Source organism: Cervus elaphus, chromosome 25 (assembly GCF_910594005.1).
Source record: "Cervus elaphus chromosome 25, mCerEla1.1, whole genome shotgun sequence".
NCBI classification, from domain to species: Eukaryota; Metazoa; Chordata; class Mammalia; order Artiodactyla; family Cervidae; genus Cervus; species Cervus elaphus.
The window spans coordinates 50,079,044-50,099,412 of record NC_057839.1 but is presented as its reverse complement, the minus strand read 5'-3'; the positions used below and the strand labels follow the sequence as shown (position 1 = coordinate 50,099,412).

General features: G+C 34.4%; 1 protein-coding gene and 1 pseudogene across 2 annotated transcripts in view; both read right to left on the bottom strand.

Annotated features, from left to right (window-relative positions):
* Nucleotides 1–20,369, bottom strand: part of CDH10 (cadherin 10) — a 182,440-nt gene that overhangs the window by 67,522 nt on the left and 94,549 nt on the right. The gene's annotated exons all lie outside the window — the stretch shown is intronic.
* LOC122684000 lies at nucleotides 10,266–10,446 on the bottom strand (annotated as a pseudogene).

The window sequence follows — 20,369 nt, the reverse complement described above, 5'->3', positions numbered from 1 at the left end:
AGTTCTCAGGTCTAGGAAATTATAGTTTCTTTTCTGACCTTGCTTTTGAATCACACTATCTTTCAATCTGTCTGCCAATGCAGAAGACACAAGAGACACAGGTTGGATCCCTGGGTCGGGAAAATCCCCTGTGGGAGGAAATGCCAATCTGCTCCAGTATTCTTGCCTGGGAAATCCCATGGACAGAGAAGACTGGCAGGTTACAGTCCATTGCATCACAGATTGGACAGGACTGAGTGAGCACACACACAATGTCTTTATTATACAGCAGCAAGATATATAAAAGTTTCCCACCTAAGTAATCAGGATGCTCTGGACCCAGATACTTAGCTTCTTCTGCCACCAGAAAACTCTACCTGAAATACCAACTAAATTACAAACGAGCTCCTTTGTCCATAAAGGTCTATTACAAAAGTGGTAGAATTGGACAAGAAATCATAAAAAAAAAAAAAAAATCAGCTTCTATATCAACACCCCAAGTTGTTTTCAGTGTTGAGGACTTAAGTCCCAAACTTTGGAACTCATGAATTGAAAAAGGCAATCTTAAACCTTTCTACGGTAACAGAGCCAGTACTATGGGTACCTAAGCACTACTCCAGTGAGTAATAAACAGGTTAGCCTCTGTTGAACTCCAAATATTATGGTATTCCCTTAATAGATATGGACTTCGCAGGCAGCACAGTGGTAAAGAATCTGTCTGCCAATGCAGGAAACTCAGGAGACGCAGATTGGACCCCTGAGTTGGGAAAATCCTCTGAAGTAGGAAATAGCAATCTGCTGCAGTGTTCTTGCCTGGGAAATCCCATGGACAGAGGAGCCTGGCGGGCTACCATCCATGGGGTCACAAAGAGTCAGACATGACTGAGCAACTGAGCACACACTTAATAGATACACTGACTTCCAGTAAGGGAAGTATACAATCATTGGGGAAAATGCTGTTTCTATTAAAGCAAATGAAACAAATACTGTCTAACATATCTATTCAAAGAGAAGATTAACACTTTCCATCAGATAAATGAAGCAGAGCCAATTTTATTGGACTGATCTATTCCTAGGATTGGGAGGCTGGGTTAATGGGGTGTGGGGAAATGTGCTTCAATTTGATCCTTTTGTTTTTTTCATTCTCATTCTAATCAAAGTTCTTTTCTCCCTTTGCTGATCTCTTACCACTCAGCTACTAAACCAATTTTGTTTTCCACAGTCATCAGCTCAGCTTTATATATTCAGGACTAAGAAGGCTTTATAAACAAATCTTGCTACTTCTTCATTAATTTACTACCCAGAGCCCAAGCCCGTTTGTTTTTTGCCAATTCTTGAAAAAGTATTGTCTGTTCGTCTAAAAGGTATAAAAGCAGCTTGCTTCAGTCACTTCTTTGAACCTCATATCTTTAGGACTCCCTGGTACATCCAAAATTAAATTTGTTTTTCTCTTGTTAACCTGTTAAATATCAATTTAATAATTAGACCAAATAACCTAGGAGAAAAATATTTTCTTACTTTAAATCTTATTTTCAACCTTTCCTTGTAGATATGATTAATGTAGATTCTTAATAACACAGAGTTGATTTTGGTTCTAATCCTCCAGTCCCACAATGGTTAATTTTCCTTGCCAACACAATGTCTTTAATACTACTCTACTTTCTCCTTTCTTCACAAATATAAATTGTCTAAATTCTTTACTTTCTGTATTTTTCCCCCTTAAATTCAATCATAAACTCTTCCACCACTGCCTTAATTTCCTCTCAAGCTGCGAAGGCTAAATAGGTTTCATCTTTCTGAAGACAATTTCAAAGAACCTTCTTACATGTTTTGAATGGGACTGTTTAAGATTCAAAGTTTGCTTATATAAATAGCTGTTAGCCTCTGACTTTTTTTTTATCACAATCTTTAGTATGCTTTTTGTTTTTCATTGTTTTTCACTCTGATTTTGATGTGAAATCCAAATATTGAATGCACATGCACTTTCTTGTGGGACATGGAAATCAAGGCTGAGTTCTTCTTTTTTCTTGACAATATGGAATACAACACTCTATCATCTTCTTCATACTAGTATCACTGTTAAGAAATCTGCAGTATTTCTGTTGCCTGACCTTTGTATAAGACCCGTGATTCTGTGTTTCTCTGGGGGCTTGCAGAATCTTCTGTCTGTCCAGATTTCTGAAAATGCATGGTATTGTTCTTTTGTGTTTGTACATTTCTATTAAAATTGCAGGATGCACACCAGGCTCTTTCATTCTTCAATCCTATACCATTCTGTTTATTCTGGTGAATTTTTTATTGATATGCCCTCTCTTCCATTTTTTTGTGCTGGCCCTCATCATTTTTCCCTTTAATTGTTCTTTAGCTCTGATCTTCCTTCCATCTCTTGGTCTTCTTTCTTTACTTTCAACTTGTGTTCTGAATGTTACTCTCCATATCATCTAATGAGATTTTTATATTTGTTATCATATCTTTGAATTCCAAGTATATATTTTTCTTCTCTGTAAATTAATTTATTAAAAAAAGAATATCATGTATATGTAGCAGACAGTTTTTCCCACAGGTGATTGCAACAATATTTCCATTCTAAATTATCTTCCAAGAACTAACTTCTCCCCTGTCAAGAGGAAATGCCCAAAGCCCTCCTCTTGAATCCCTAACAAGAGGTCAAATCAAGTTCCTTGCTTTTTGAATCTTGTAATAGACAGACTGTAGTCCGGGTGATGATGTATGACTTTTAAGGCTGAGTCAGAAAAAGTGAAGAGACTTCTGCTTTGTGAGCTGTAACACTTGAGCCAGTGAGTCACTGGGTATGCAGTTCTGTTGTCCTGAAGCTACCAGACACTGAGGAACCCCAACTGGTCATGGTGAGACCACAGAGAAAAACACAAAGTCTGGGAACCAGACAGGCCCAGATCACCCCGGGTACCCTACTTTTCACCTATCATTTGCCTGAAGCTTCACAAGACACTCAAAGCCAGACACACCCAGTCAAGTCCTTCCCAACATCCTGAACTATAGAAACTATATGCCAAATCATAAAATTGTTGTTGCCATGGTAATTAAATTTTCTAGAATTAGGCAGCAATGGCTAGCCAGAAAGGTAATCTATTTTATGAGTGAAACATGTTAATTAATATGAATCATATATTAATATATAATAAGTCTGCATACCTGGAAACTGGTGCTTATTTGTGAGCTTTTTCTTTACATATTCTCTAACTTTTTCAAGTTGTTTTTTCTCCCTATTTTTTTCCTATGATTTATAGTAACAGCTTTCTTCAAATGTCTTGACGGATAATTTAACTAAATATATAATGTCATGTTCCAAATAATTTTTCTCTCAGAAAATTTTAGAAATTGTGACATTTTCTTTTAACACTCAATACTGTTATGAAAAGTTTACTCAGAACCTCATTTTCATTTAGTTGTAGAAAAAAAATGATCTGGTTATATGGTATTTACACTGAAGATCTTGTCCATGTAGTTTTAAAATCTTGTGATAATAATTCTAGAAATTAAGCTTCTTCACTTTAATGTTTTATGGGGTCTTTTCAGTCTGGTCATTGATATTTTTCCTCAGCTTTGTGAAAAAGTACTACATTGCTTAATATTTCATTATCTCTACATTTTCTGACCTCTCTCTTCTTCTCTCTCTCTGTCCTTTCTCTCTTCGTTTTCTAGGTTTTCCGTTAGAACCTTATTAGACATTCTGGATTAATCCTTGAGTGTTTTATTCAAATAATAAATTTTAAATTTGCTTTGACTCTTTACAATTAGAAATCATTTTTTTTCAAATAAGTCATTTTATAAAAATATCCTACATTTTCCCACTTTCTTAGAAGACAATTTCATTATTCTAAAGTACTCTACTTTTCTCTGACTTATTTCTTGTTCCCCCAGAGAATGATGCTCTATTTATTAAATGAGATTCTTCTCTTTTCTTTGTGCTGTGGGATTTTCTAAAGTTTTGGTGACATTTTGTTATTCTTTTACACTTGTGTAAAAGGTTCATTAGAGGCTTAAATGACTTTTTGTCTTCCTTACAAGCCTGACCATGAGGACTACACGCTGTCCAAATGAGACTGTCAGACAGCCAAGCCGTCTGCAAGCTGTGCATGGCGGCAGCTGCTAGGTTGCCTTGCCACACTTCCATAAATTTGGCCACTAAGGACACAATGAGCCCAAATCGACTTAGACAGTTTATTATTGTGAGTAGAGCAGAGAGCTTAAACTTCATGCTGTACAGTTCCCCTGGCTTCCCAGGTCCCAGGGCTGATGGCGCATCACAGACCCACTGTGCACATAGCGGGTCTGTGTCACAGCAAAGCCCCAAGCAGATTTCTTGGGATTATTATATTCAAGGATTATTTCCTTGGGATGTCAGCGAATCCTCATCAGGAATGAAAGGCAGAGGTTTTTACCTACTGTCCTGGAATATGACTGGGGAGTGAGCTATTTTCTATTTGTTCTGTTCTGGAATGTACTATTCTGTTTGTACAAATTAACTTAAGCAAATTGGCTGTTAATACTGGGAAGTGAAGAAACATGAGGGATTTATTTAAAAAAAAAAAAAGGTCTTCCAACAAAGATGAAATCTATCTGGATTAAGAAATCCAAAACTGTGCAAATAGGAAGCATGTAGGTGATGAGCTTCCATCTCCACTACTGTACATAAATATTAGGCATTAGTAAATGCCCAATTTGAGAGCCATAATCACTTCTAGGAAGATATCTTATTAGATGCCTTGCTTCTGTTTAGTAGAGGTGGGGATGTGGAGGGGTAGGAAAGAGAAGACATCAAGGGCAGGAGATTGTTGAGAAAGAAGTAAAGTAATTAACCAATGAGTCCAAATTAAAGTTGAAAGAATAATACATTCAAATAATACTTCTATCTCAGCTTTCTCCCTGCTGCTCTCATTAATGTGTGGACATAAATGGTGTCCATTCTGGACATTCCATTCTGGTGAAAAGGTGGGCCTATCATGGTAACACACTACACTTTTAGTAATTTTTGTTCATCAGAAATCTCATCACTTTGTTCTTTGTGTTTCTTCCATACACATATAATTTCATTTTCTTCTTCTTTAGGTGGGAAAGGGAATAACCAAGTGTGATGAGACTATCATGTTGAAGGAAACTTACCTTAAAAAATAGAGCATTATACGAATCAAATGAAAACTGTAGGCTCTAATTGCTCCACAAATAATTGTGGTTTACTTTATATTATTGAAGTATAACTGTGAAGGTTGTGCTAATTTTTTATTTTTTGCTATAAAATCTCCAAATTTGAAGGATGTTTAAAATACAAAATGTAGTTGTTTTGTATGATTAGTTCAAGAGGTCTTTTTTGTAAGGTTTAATTGAAACTATTATGTTCCATCTTTACTGAAAAATCTCTTAAAGTTCCCTTTAACATTAATGGTTAACAAAATTTTTGATGAACTATCTATTAAATAGTAATTACTTGAAAGATTTCTAAAAATTTAATGGATAAAAATTATAAGGAATAGATTTAAAATATTAATACAATTTAATAGAATATTTAATACAGCTTTATTACAGAGCAGCTCAGTGGTCTATAATAGAGATCAACATATGAAAGTACATGTGACAATCTATTATTAATTGAATATTATTTTTATTACTACACATTCATAATTATTGCACATTCACTTGTTTTTTAGAGTTGCTCACAAACCTATTTTTATATATGCTCTCACATAGCTGAAATGATTTAAAACCAAGTCAATAAATTTTTAATCTCAATATTTTTTCAAGTTTTTATTTTTAAAGTCATAACTATAAGCTATATGTGAAGGTATTCTTCTTTTCAAGTTTGTCTAAATCATTTCCTGTGCCTGAATCCTGTGAAAATGTTAATGCGTAGTTGTGGTGGTGATGTGGTGACAGAGTGGATGGCCTTCAGGCATTAGTACTGTATAGTACAGCTTTGAACTCAAACGAGAATGGAGTTATTAAAATCTATTCCTCATGGAAAAAGGAGCCTGGAGGGCTAGAGTCCCGTGGGGTTGCAAAGCGTCAGCCACGACAGAGCATGCACACAGCAGGAGCATTCCTTTTTTATTCTGCATTTAATATTTTATTTTCTATATTTCAATTTAGATATGCTTTCTATTTACCATTAATATTCTGAAATTTTTTTAAGTTGAAATTTTCTGCTTTTTTGGCATTACTTGTAATTTGATTTTATTGCCACTTACGAAAGGCTTGCTATTCGTTCTCCTATTTTTATATATTAAATTATCATTCCTATTTCCCACTGTGCTGTTTTCAATTTATAGCCCTTCTGTTGTTAGTAAAATAGAACTGAATGTTGCTTGAATAAAGGGTTCAATATATATCCATGTAATTTTGTGTTTAATTTCATTTGTGATCCTCTTCACCTTAAAATAAAAGCAACACATCATTAAAATTCCATAGCTTAATCTCATTATTCAGCTAACTTATTTGCTTGCATCCTTTAGTCATTAGTCAAGGGAAAAGGAAATGAGATAAATTTACAGAGCTTATTTCTAGTCAGTTAAAAAAAAGGACCTGAGGTTGTCTGTAAGAAAAAATAACTACTTCAGCTTCTTCAGCAACTGGATGATGTCCCAACTAAACCCTCCCTGATGAATTGAACAATTACTTAAAAATTGTTACAGTCACTAAACAAAATAAGATGAATGGAATGGATTGAAGATGCAATTAATGATGATTAGCAATTTTCTCAAGCAGGAATTTAACTTGTTTTTAACTCCTATGAAAAATCATTACATAAATTTTATATTTTGCTTAAAACTTAACCAACCCTAGAATTCAAGATTTTTTTTTTTTTTAACAAGAGGGAAAGTATACAAATAAAATACTCTTGTGCCTATTAGACTTGTATGTGATGTTAAGCAAACTAAGCATGGTAAAGGAAAATGAAAGTCGCTCAATCCTGCCAGACACTTTGCAACCCCATGGACTATACACAGTCCATGGAATTTTCCAGGCCAGAATACTGGAGTGGGTAGCCTTTCCCTTCTCCAGGGTATCTTCCCAACCCAGGAATCAAACCCAGGTCTTCTGTATTGCTGGCGGATTCTTTATCAGCTGAGCCACAAGGGAAGCCAAGTAAAATAAGCTAGTAAAAGGAAAAACAAGACAAATTATCATTTTTAAACTGAAAGTAAAAGAAAGTACAGTGTAACCAAAGATTGAAAAGAAAAAAAAAGTGGAAAGTCTATTGACTCTTTGAGACCACATTGCCAAGTGCCTCTGTCCATAGAAATTCCCAAGCAAGAATGCTGGAGTGAGCTGCCATTTCCTTCTCCAGGGGATCTTCCTGACCCAGGGATTGAACCTGGGTCTTCTGCTTGCCAGAAGCACTGCTTAAGCACTGACCTACCAGATTATTTAGATGTTAAAAATCTGTAAGACTTTCAGGAAATAAGGTTGAGAATTACTTACATTCCTGGGCAAATTTTTTTTGTAACTGAAACTGCTTAATACAATGAAAATATATTTTATTATTTCAGGATATTGCCTATAGAAAGGTAATGTACAATTTACATCACTCATTTTGTTTGAAACTTCACTGCTATAAGCTATGGTTGGAATTCTGAATTTTCCAGAATATTCACAATTTCAAATATTCTTCCAAATTATTACTTATATTTAGCAAGTAAGCACACTATTACAAAATAATTACAAGAATTTAAGTAAAGTAATAAAATCTATTGGGATGAAAAATTTAAAAATCATAGTTAGTCTGGAGGACTAGTTTAGAAAAACATGTTTTTATTTTAGATGACCACACTTTATATGGGCAACACTATTTAATCCTCCAAAGGAATACGTGTATGTTTTAAGAGAAAGTAAAATCCATGACCCTTCACAGGGTATGCTTCTGAGCCTGAACAATGAAAACAAATCAGAGTCAAGAAATAAAGATGTCAGCATAAAAAGTAGAATAGAAAAAGGAACAGAGAAGAAAAGAAATCAAAGAAATATTGTAAGAAGTGATATCTCAATTATTAAAATTTATATCAGTTTGGTTCAGTAAACTCATGTGCACAATGTTAGAATCCAGGTGTTCAATGATAGAGAAGACTTTATTTTTACCCTGTGGGGATCTGTCAATATGAAAGATAACAAATATTAGTTATCAAAATATTTTGCATTTATGTGTTTTAAGATACATTGTATTTTTTCATGAGCTTAGTTCTACCTCATTCAGCATCTTAGCACTTTTCTTTTATTTACTTAGTAATTTTTTAGTGCTTTTTTGATCTCATCCTTTAAAAGCAAACATTTTGCTTAAGCTGTGTAGTTGGGAGGGTTTACCTAGTATGAAACATTAACTGGTCTTTTTTAGTAAGATGGTTTTTAATAAAGACATACATTTGATTCCTTATTTTGTTTTACTAGTGCACACAAATAAACATTCTGTTAGGTAGTAATGGAATTATTTTTCTCTTGTTTAAACAGGCAAAGAAGGAAAGCTGAGGTCATTTGACTCTTCAGGCAATTCATCCTATAAACCTACTTAACCAAGGTGTATATCAAATCCAATTTTTGTAATAGACAGCTGTTGAAATTAATTATTTGATTGTGACATCTCTTAGCTATTAATCTGCATACACAAATATATATCTAGGCACTTAAGCTATCTTAATGAATTACCCTTAAAAAAAAAAGTAGAGCAACAACATGTATAGATTGACCCCAGATCAATATTCAGTCAACAAACAACACTTCATTCAGACATTTCAGTACTGAGTTGATTCACACAGGAGTACTTTCTTTACCTTAAGAAATGTGTTTATTGGAAGAGAAAACTCTAAAATTTTCTGGTTGACTGAAAACATATCAGGGGCAAGAAAGAGGAAGTGTGTTCTTAAAATTGTGGGTACAATATTGCAAAATAAGGATGAATCTGAAAACAAAACAGCAAATTTAAGAAACAAACAAACAAAAAAACTGAGTTTTTGCAAAGTCTGGTTGCAAAGTGAGGCTTTGAGAACAAGGTCTGAATTTCCTAAGAAAGAACTATTACAGTCTTGTTCTAAATTGCAGTTCAAAAAATGGGGAATCAAAATTCCCATTTGGAACTGTTTAAAAATGAAACAAACAAACAAAAACCAGTTCATTTTATAGGCCAGATTTCACTTTCTATATTGCTTTTGGACAGAGAACAAATTAAATTTACAGTCACACATTTATTTCATGTTTTTAAAGTAATCTAACATATGTTTAAGCCCATGTTGTAAAGTATGACTTTTTACTATTCTGTTAATTTCATTTGATTGCTGTTAAAGGGCTTACCAGTTTTCATTGCTTTATCTCCAAATTTATGACCATTGAACTATTTCTGTCTTCCTTTAAGGTAACATTTGTGTATGATTTTACCTTAGTAATCTATGATTCCAGCTGCTTAACTAAAGACAAGATTTTCTTTACTTTCTGTTGATTAAATTAAAAATAAGATGATGTTTCATTTGGAAATATTTCTAATTCTGTATCTGTATGTGTTTCAATACTCTTCACATTTCTTTTAGTTTCCATGTTTCCAGCATATTAAACAGGCCAGTAGGAAAGTATGTTGGGAAGAATACTCAACAACCAACCCAGCACATGGTCAATATGTAATTACTACGTATGCTGCCACTTCCATTTCTGGGTATTTCCTTTTGATTCCTCTTTTCATTTATGTAATTAAAACTGCACTGAATTAAATATGCCTTTCATTAGAAGCTGATGTGCTTTTTCATTAATGTGTGTCCTAAATTGCAATAATACTATGCACTTGAAAGGAGCTTGACAGATTTTAAAGAGTTTGCATATTCATCTCCCAGTTTTGATTTCCAAAATTACAACTCACATAAATAGATGTTATTATTTCCTTTAAAAATAGAGTGAGACTCTGGGAGATTAGGTCATATTTTCAAGGAATCTTGGCTGCTAATGTGCCCTGAAGTAGACACTCCAGGGTTCTTTCCTCTATAAATGGTTGTCACTATTTTAAGGGTAAAGCAATTTCAGGTTGAAATTTATTGCTGACAGACTTATGTATTCAATAAGAAGTCTACCCACAAAAATAAAATACAATGAAGTTGTGCTTTCTCTCTGATGTTTTACATCTATTTACTGATTTGTTATTGCACTAGACTGAATTAATCCAATTTTGTTGATAAGATAGGCTTCCCAGGTGGCTCAGATGGTAAAGAATAAGATAATGCCAGATTTGAATCCTAGCTGGAAAATTTATTAGTAACTAGATATAATAACTTACCTCTCAAAGTTTCAGTTTCCTCTTGATAAAGTAGGAACAGCAACTTTTTGTATTGCAATTGTTTATAAATTACAGTATGTAAGTTGCCTAGCAATAACTGGCCCACATTATGGCCTCAATAAGTGGAATTAAATGCATAAGAACAGATATTACACATGATCTTAGCTAAAAGGTCAAGAAGCTATAATAAACAGAAATTAGAACTATTTTTATTATTTAATGCTTAAACATATTATAAAAATTTCATTTTTGTAATTATAGTGCTAATATTATGTTTATGGGCTTCCCAGGAGGTGTGAGAGGTAAAGAACCCACCTACCAATGCAGGAGATGTAAGAGACTTGGGTTCAACCCCTGGGTTGGGAAGATCCCCTGGAGGAAGGCATGGCAACCCAATCCAGTATTCTTGCCTAGAGAACCCCATGGACAGAGGAGCCCGGCAGGCTACAGTCCACAGGTTTGCAAAGAGTTAGATATGACTGAAGGGACTCAGCACACACACAGCACACATTGCATTTATACATATAGTAAAAATATGAATAGAACAGAATATTCATGTCATTTTAAAGTAAAAAATAAAATCTCAGGAGGATTAGAATAGAAGTGACTATAGTCACTTCAGAAATATGTATTTGATATAAATTTGCATTTGATTTGATGGATCACAGACCTAAGTGTAAACACAAAACATTTAGAATATAGCATTGGAGAAAATGTAAAGAAGCTTGGGCATGTTAACAACATTAAGGTACAATATCTAAAGCATGATCCATGAAAGAATAAATTAATAAGCTGGATTTCATTAAAATCAAACACTTGATTTGCTCTGCAAAAGACAATGTCAAGGGAATGAGGTGCCAGACGCAGACTGGAAGAAAACATTTACAAAGACACATCTGATAAAAGTATAAAAAGTTCTCTTAAAATCAACAGTAAGGAAGCAAACAACAAATAAGCACATGAAAAGATCCTCTGCTTCATATGTTATCAAGGAATGCAAATTAAAATACCTTTGAGATGCCACTACACATCTATTTGAATGTGCCCCAAATCTGGAACACTAACAACAAACTTGCTGGTAAAGAGGTAGAGAGATAAAGAACTCCTACTCTTTGCTGATGGGACTGCAAAACAGTGCAGCCACTTGAAAGACAATTGGAGGTTTCTGACAACACTATACATACTTTCCTCATGTGATCCAGTAATCTGTGCTCCTTGGTACTTACCCAAAGGAGCTGAAAAATTATGTCCACACAATACCTGCACATGGATGTTCACAGAATCTTCATCTGTAATTGCCAAAACTTGGAAGCAACCAAGATAGCCTTGCTGGGTTGTTGTTCAGTCGCTAAGATATGTCTGACACTGCGACCCCATGGACTGAAGTATGCCAGGCATTGCTGTCCTTCACCATCTCCCAGAGTTTGCTCAAACTCATGTCCATTGAGTCAGTGATGTAATCTAATCATCTCATCCTCTGCCAACCCCTTCTCTTGCCTTCAGTCTTTCCCCACACTAGGATCTTTTCCAGTGAGTCAGCTGTTCACATCAGGTGGCCAAAATATGATGGGAAAATAAAGCAAATTAAAATCACAGCATAAAATGACATTAAAATCAATTAATCCCTAACAAATCCTGAAGAAGCTTAAGCTTGAAGCAACAAATCATAATATTTTAAAGGCATGGAACAATGACCACAGTGTTTATTTAAAAAAGAGATTCAGAACTTTAGGGAAGGCCAGGCTCATGTTTCTATTTCCATGCACAGAATCTTGCATATGAATTTAAAAAACCAAACAACAACAAAAAAAGCAAACATAAAGCCCATCTGACTCTTAATGTTGACCAACTGAATAGAAATCTTTCTGAGCAGGGCTGATTGTTTGTCATTTACTTTGCATTTTGGTAGATGCATGCAATGATATTGTGCAACAGTTAAAGAATTAAATTCAATACTATAATTATATATTACATATTAAATGTATGGTATTATAAATTGTTAAAATACATTGTATATTAAAAAGAAAAATATATAAAAAGAAAAACAACTTGGAAGAAATGGACAAATTCTTAGAAAAGTACAACTTCCCAAAACTGAACCAGGAAGAAATATAAAACCTTAACAGACCCATCACAAGCACAGAAATTGAAACTCTAATCAGAAATCTTCCAACAACAAAATCCCAGGACCAGACGGCTTCACAGCTAAATTCTACCAAAAATTTAGAGAAGAACTAGCACCTATCCTACTCAAACTCTTCCAGAAAATTGCAGAGGAAGGTAAACTTCCAAACTCATTCTATGAGGCCACCATCACCCTAATACCAAAACCTGACAACGATGCCACAAAAAAAGAAAACTACAGGCCAATATCACTGATGAACATAGATGCAAAAATCCTTAACAAAATTCTAGTATCCAACAACAATTCAGAATCCAACAACATATTAAAAAGATCATACATCATGACCAAGTGGGCTTTATCACAGGGATGCAAGGATTCTTCAATATCTATAAATCAATCAATGTAATACACCACATTAACAAATTGAAAGATAAAAACCATATGATTATCTCAATAGATGCAGAGAAAGCCTTTGACAAAATTCAACATTCACTTACAATAAAAACCCTCCAGAAAGCAGGAATAGAAGTAACATACCTCAACATAAGAAAAGCTATATATGACAAAACCTCAGCAAACATTAACCTCAACGGTGAAAAATTGAAAGCATTTCCCCTAAAGTCAGGAACAAGACAAGGGTGCCCACTCTCACCATTACTATTCAACATAGTTTTGGAAGTTTTGGCCACAGCAATCAGAGGAGAGAAAGAAATAAAAGGAATCCAGATTGGAAAAGAAGAAGTAAAACTCACTGCTTGCAGATGACAAGATCCTCTACATAGAAAACCCTAGAGACTCCATCAGAAAGTTACTAGAGCTAATCAATGAATATAGTAAAGCTTCAGGATATAAAATCAACACACAGAAATCCCTTGCATTCCTATACACTAACAATGAGAAAACAGACAGAGAAATTAAGGAAACAATTCCATTCAACATTGCAATGAAAATAATAAAATACTCAGGAATATATCTACCTAAAGAAACAAAAGACCTATACATAGAAAACTATAAAACACTGATGAAAGAAATCAAAAAGGACAGAAACAGATGGAGAAATATATCATGTTTATGAATCAGAAGAATTAATATACTGAAAATGAGTATACAACCTAAAGGAATCTATAGATTCAATGCAATCCCTATCACTACCAATGGTATTTCTCAGAGGACTAGAAAAAATAATTTCACAATTTGTATGGAAATACAGAAAACCTCGAATAGCCAAAGCAATCTTGAGAAAGAAGAATGGAACTGGAGGAATCAACCTGCCTAACTTCAGGCTCTACTACAAAGCCACAGTCATCAAGACAGTATGGTACTGGCACAAAGACAGAAATATAGATCAATGGAACAGAATAGAAAGCCCAGAGATAAATCCACGAACCTATGGACACCTTATCTTTGACAAAGGAGGCAAGAACATACAATGGAGAAAAGACAATCTCTTTAACAACTGGTGCTGGGAAAGCTGGTCAACCACTTGTAAAAGAATGAAACTAGAACACTTTCTAACACCAGACACAAAAATAAACTCAAAATGGATTAAAGATCTAAATGTAAGAACAGAAACTATAAAACTCCTAGAGGAAAACATAGGCAAAACACTCTCCGACATAAATCACAGCAGGATCCTCTATGACCCACCTCCCAGAATATTGGAAATAAAAGCAAAAATAAACAAATGGGACCCAATTAAAATTAAAAGCTTCTGCACAACAAAGGAAACTGTAAGCAAGGTGGAAAGACAGCCTTCAGAATGGGAGAAAATAATAGCAAATGAAGCAACAGACAAAAGATTAATCTCAAAAATATACAAGCAGCTCGTGCAGCTCAATACCAGAAAAATAAATGACCCAATCAAAAAATGCACCAAAAACTAAACAGACATTTCTCCGAAGAAGACATACAGATGGCTAACAAACACATGAAAAGATGCTCAACATCACTCATTATCAGAGAAATGCAAATCAAAACCAAAATGAGGTACCATTTCATGCCAGTCAGAATGGCTGCTATCCAAAAGTCTACAAGCAGTAAACGGTGGAGACGGTGTGGAGAAAAGGGAACCCTCTTACACTGTTGGTGGGAGTGCAAACTAGTACAGCCACTATGGAGAACAGTGTGGAGATTCCTTAAAAAACTGGAAATAGAACTGCCATATGACCCAGCAATCCCACTACTGGGCATACACACTGAGGAAACCAGATCTGAAAGAGACACGTGCACCCCAATGTTCATCACAGCACTGTTTATAATAGCCAGGACATGGAAGCAACCTAGATGTCCATCAGCAGATGAATGAATAAGAAAACTGTGGTACATATACACAATGGAATATTATTCAGCCATTAAAAATAATACATTTGCATCAGTTCTAATGAGGTGGATGAAACTGGAGCCTATTACACAGAGTGAAGTAAGCCAGAAAGAAAAACACCAATACAGTATACTAATACATATATATGGAATTTAGAAAGATGGTAATGATAACCATGTATGCAAGACAGCAAAAGAGACACAGATGTATTGAAATGTCTTTTGGACTCTGTGGGAGAGGGCGAGGACAGGATGATATGGGAGAATGGCATTGAAACATGTAAATTATCATATGTGAAATGAATTGCCAGTCCAGGTTCGATACATGATACAGGGTGCTCGGGGCTGGTGCACTAGGATGACCCAGAAGGATGGGATGAGGAGGGAGCTGGGAGTGGGGTTCAGGATCAGGAACACATGTACACCCACGGTGGATTCAAGTCAATGTGTGGCAAAAACAATACAATATTGTAAAGTAAAATTAAAAGAAAACTATATATTTTAAAAATACATATTAATTTTTACAAGGAAACATGGAATATGCAAATTACACCTCAATAATTTGAAAATAATTTTATTGGAAAGATTTATAGAAAAAGGTAAAGTAAGTGGAAGTTATTTTTTTTCTTATGAATGTAGATTTTCTTACTAGCATGTTAATATAGAATTACAAAATGCAAGCATGTCTCAAATTTAACCTCACCTACCTATTTTGCTTTTAGTCAAGATGCAACCAGAAACTCAATGGATTAAAAGATTTTTCCATAATCATAGTGATTATGGAAGAACATGGGTACAACATGTCTCATAATGCTCTCTCCAGAAAAATAGTTATAAAACTCTTATCCTTAACTGTGTGTTTTTATTTTATTCTTTCATCATAAGCAGCTTCAAAACCTTATTTTCTAATTATTCTATAAAATCCCTGTGGCTAATATCATATAAGGTATAAAAATGTATAATGATTTAACTGTAAGATCAAAACAGGAAATTTTCCATTCTCATCATCTCCATTTAATATCTACCTAAAGAAACAAAAGACCTATACATAGAAAACTATAAAACACTGATGAAAGAAATCAAAGAGGACACAAACAGATGGAGAAACATACTCTGTTCATGGATTGGAAGAATCAATATTGTCAAAATGAGTATACTACCCAAAGCAATCTATAGATTCAATGCAATCCCTATTAAGCTACCAACGGTATTTTTCACAAAACTAGAACAAATAATTTCACAATTTGTATGGAAATACAAAAAACCTCGAATAGCCAAAGCAATCTTGAGAAAGAAGAATGGAACTGGAGGAATCAACCTGCCTGACTTCAGGCTCTACTACAAAGCCACAGTCATCAAGACAGTATGGTACTGGCACAAAGACAGAAATACAGATCAATGGAACAGAATAGAAAGCCCAGAGATAAATCCACGAACCTATAGACACCTTATCTTTGACAAAGGAGGCAAGGATATACAATGGAAAAAAGACAACCTCTTTAACAAGAGGTGCTGGGAAAACTGGTCAACCACTTGTTAAAGAATGAAACTAGAACACTTTCTAACACCAGACACAAAAATAAACTCAAAATGGATTAAAGATCTAAATGTAAGAACAGAAACTATAAAACTCCTAGAGGAGAACATAGGCAAAACACTCTCCGACATAAATCACAGCAAGATCCTCTATGACCCACCTCCCAGAATATTGGAAATAAAAGCAAAAATACACAAATGGGACCTGATTAAACTTAAAAGCTTCTGCACAACAAAGGAAACTGTAAGCAAGGTGGAAAGACAGCCTTCAGAATGGGAGAAAATAATAGCAAATGAAGCAACAGACAAAGGATTAATCTCAAAAATATACAAGCAGCTCGTGCAGCTCAATACCAGAAAAATAAATGACCCAATCAAAAAATGCACCAAAAGCTAAACAGACATTTCTCCGAAGAAGACATACAGATGGCTAACAAACACATGAAAAGATGCTCAACATCACTCATTATCAAAGAAATGCAAATCAAAGCCACAATGAGGTACCACTACACACCAGTCAGGATGGCTGCTATCCAAAAGTCTACAAGCAATAAATGCTGGAAAGGGTGTGGAGAAAAGGGAACCCTCTTACACTGTTTGTGGGAATGCAAACTAGTACCACCACTATGGAGAACAGTGTGGAGATTCCTTAAAAAACTGGAAATAGAACTGCCATATGACCCAGCAATCCCACTACTGGGCATACACACTGAGGAAACCAGATCTGAAAGAGACACGTGCACCCCAATGTTCATCACAGCACTGTTTATAATAGCCAGGACATGGAAGCAACCTAGATGTCCATCAGCAGATGAATGGATAAGGAAGCTGTGGTACATATACACCATGGAATATTACTCAGCCATTAAAAAGAATTCATTTGAATCAGTTCTAATGAGATGGATGAAACTGGAGCCCATTATACAGAGTGAAGTAAGCCAGAAAAATAAAGAACATTACAGCATACTAACACATATATATGGAATTTAGAAAGATGGTAACGATAACCCTATATGCAAAACAGAAAAAGAGACACAGATGTACAGAACAGACTTTTGGACTCTATGGGAGAAGGCGAGGGTGGGATGTTTCGAGAGAACAGCATGGAATCATGTATATTATCTATAGTGAAAAAGATCACCAGCCCAGGTGGGATGCATGAGACAAGTGCTCGGGCCTGGTGCACTGGGAAGACCCAGAGGAATCTGGAGAGGGAGGTGGGAGGTGGGATCGGGATGGGGAATACATGTAACTGTATGGCTGATTCATGTCAATGTATGACAAAGCCCACTACAATATTGTAAAGTAATTAGCCTCCAACTAATAAAAATAAATGAAAAAAAATTAAACACTGTTAAATACAATAAAAAAAATTTAAAAGGTGATTGCTGTAAAAAGTTTATGAAAATAAAGTGTACAATATATTTCAGCAGAAAAAAAATAACAATATCAAACTGAAAATCTTAACCATCACAAATCATAAATAAAATTACAGTCACAGATGTACTAACTGCAAAAGAAATAAACTTGTTAAAACATTTTAAACACAGAAATATAGAAATTTGGAAATACGGGTATAAAAAATTATTTTTCTCTTAGCTATTTGAGTGTTAAGTTGTTAACTTACCAACAAGTGAATTCTCTTACACATCTCAAAGTTGGTACACTTGAGTTCAAACTTACCTTTAAGGTACAATAAGCTAGATAACACACATAATATACAAACAGATCAATGGAACAGAGTCATTCATTCATAAATAGGCTACTAAATATGGTCAATTGATTTTTAACTAAGGCATATGACATTTCAAACAGAAAAGTATTTTCATAAATTATGCTGGAACAACTCGTTCATTACATGGATCTCCATGTGGAAAAGAAAAACAATAAAAAACTACATTTCATGTGTTTATGATATACACAAAAATGCAAAAATGATTGAGAGGGAAAATATAAAACTATACATTTACAAGAAGAAAATATGGGGGAAGAATAACCTTGTGACCTTAAGGTAATCAGTATTCTGTTATACTCAGAGAGCACTAACCATAAAAAAAGAAAACAAAAAGATAAAATGGACTTCATTAACATTAAAAACTTCTTAACATAAATAAAATGAATGAACCAACCAGGAAACTGGCAGAAAATTATTTGCAATAACTATATAGCTGACAAAAAACTTACATACAAATATAAATAATTCAAGGCTCAATTATAAAATCTGAACAACCTAATAAAATAGTGAGCAAAAGTAGAAAAGAATTGCATAAAGGGATTTTATATATATATATATATATATATATATACACACATACATATGTTATATAATCATTAACCATTTTGTGCAGTCCCAGTAAAGATGCTCAACAATTCTTAGTCCTGAGGGAAATGAGAGAAATGGAAATAAAGGCCCATGTTGCAATTTCACTGCACACTCTACAGAATGGCTTAATTGGCAATGACATTGCCAAAACGAATGTCATCCAGAACATTGGACAACAGAACCTCTCTTAGTGCTATGGATTTAAAATAGTACATACAATCAGTTCAGAATATTAGGATTTTTTCACTAAGTTAACCATATACCTAATCCATGACCAGAAACTTCACTTCTATGCATTTGCCAAACACACACACACACACACACACACACACACACACACACACAAACATGTATACACAAAATGACCCAAACACTGATCAGAAGGTGACTGGATAAACAAGATGTGGCATACTAATACAAAGAACACCACTCTGCAATAACAAAGAATAGACAACTGATTAGCATGCAGAAACTAAAAAAAATATTATGCTGAGAAAAGTCACTTCCAAAAGAATATTTGCTTTATGAATTCACTTACATAAAATTCTAAATGAGGAAATATCAATTTTCTGTTGAAAGAAGTTAGAACAGTGGTTGCCTGTTGTGGGTAGGAGGTTGACTAAGAAGTAACACAGGGATTTTCCAGGGTGATGGATATTTTACAACTTCATGTGATTGCAGAGGTACTGCATTTGTCAAAATTCATCAAATCATGTTTAAGGTCAGTGTGTTTTGCTATAGGTAAGTAAATTATACTTTAAAATTAAAAAAAGTGCTTTTCTTAAGAAGATTTATTGATCAAGTCTAAATATGCCCACAAATATTCTCTTCATTCCTATAACAATGTAACTATGCATATATATTACTTCTTTTGCTTTTCATCTGTTATGTTAATATAGAATTATAGAATGTAATGGTATCTGAAATTTGTTCTAAACCAAATACTCCATTTTTAGTGATAATAAAACCAGAAACCCAGGGAATTAAATGATTTTCCCATAATCATATAGGCAATTAGTTGCAGAAGACAGATATCAACGTAGTTCTTGTGATCTACTCTCCCCTAAAAAGGCCTACCCGAGGTTGTTTGTCTTAACTGTGTATTTTTTAATTTTGTGTTTAGTGTGGTGGTGGTTTAGTTGCTAAATCTTGTCTGATCCTTGTGATCCCATGGTCTGTAGCATGCCAGGCTCCTCTGTCCATGGGATTCTCCAGGCAAGAATACTTGAGTGGGTTGCCATTTCCTTCTCCAGGAGATCTTCCTGACCCAGGGATCAATCCCAGGTGTTCTGAACTGCAGCAGACTCTTTACCAACTGAGCTACAAGGGAAGTCCCTTGTGTTTAGCATAAGCAGTTTCAAAAACCTTTTTAAAAGTAGGTGTGTTATAAAAATAAAGAATATAAATCAAAGGTAAAAATATTAATATTTGAGCATAGAGAATATATTCTTAATTGACAATAAAAATAATTCAAACTAAAATAATCTTAATCATTCCAATTAAAAATTGGCAAATAAATTGAATAGACATTTCTCCAAAGAATATACACAAAGAACCAATAAGTTCATGAAATCATGTTTAGCATCACTAAATCCTTGTACTGTGTTGTGTTGTGCTCAGTCATGTTTGACTCTATGCAACCCAATGGACTGTAGACTGCCAGGGCCCTCTGTCCATGAAATTTTCCAGGCAAGAATACTGGAGTGGGTAGCCATTTCCTACTTCAGGGAATCTTCCTGACCCAGGGATCAAGTCATGTCTCTTGTATCTCCTGCATTGGCAGGTGGATTCTTTACCAGTGCACC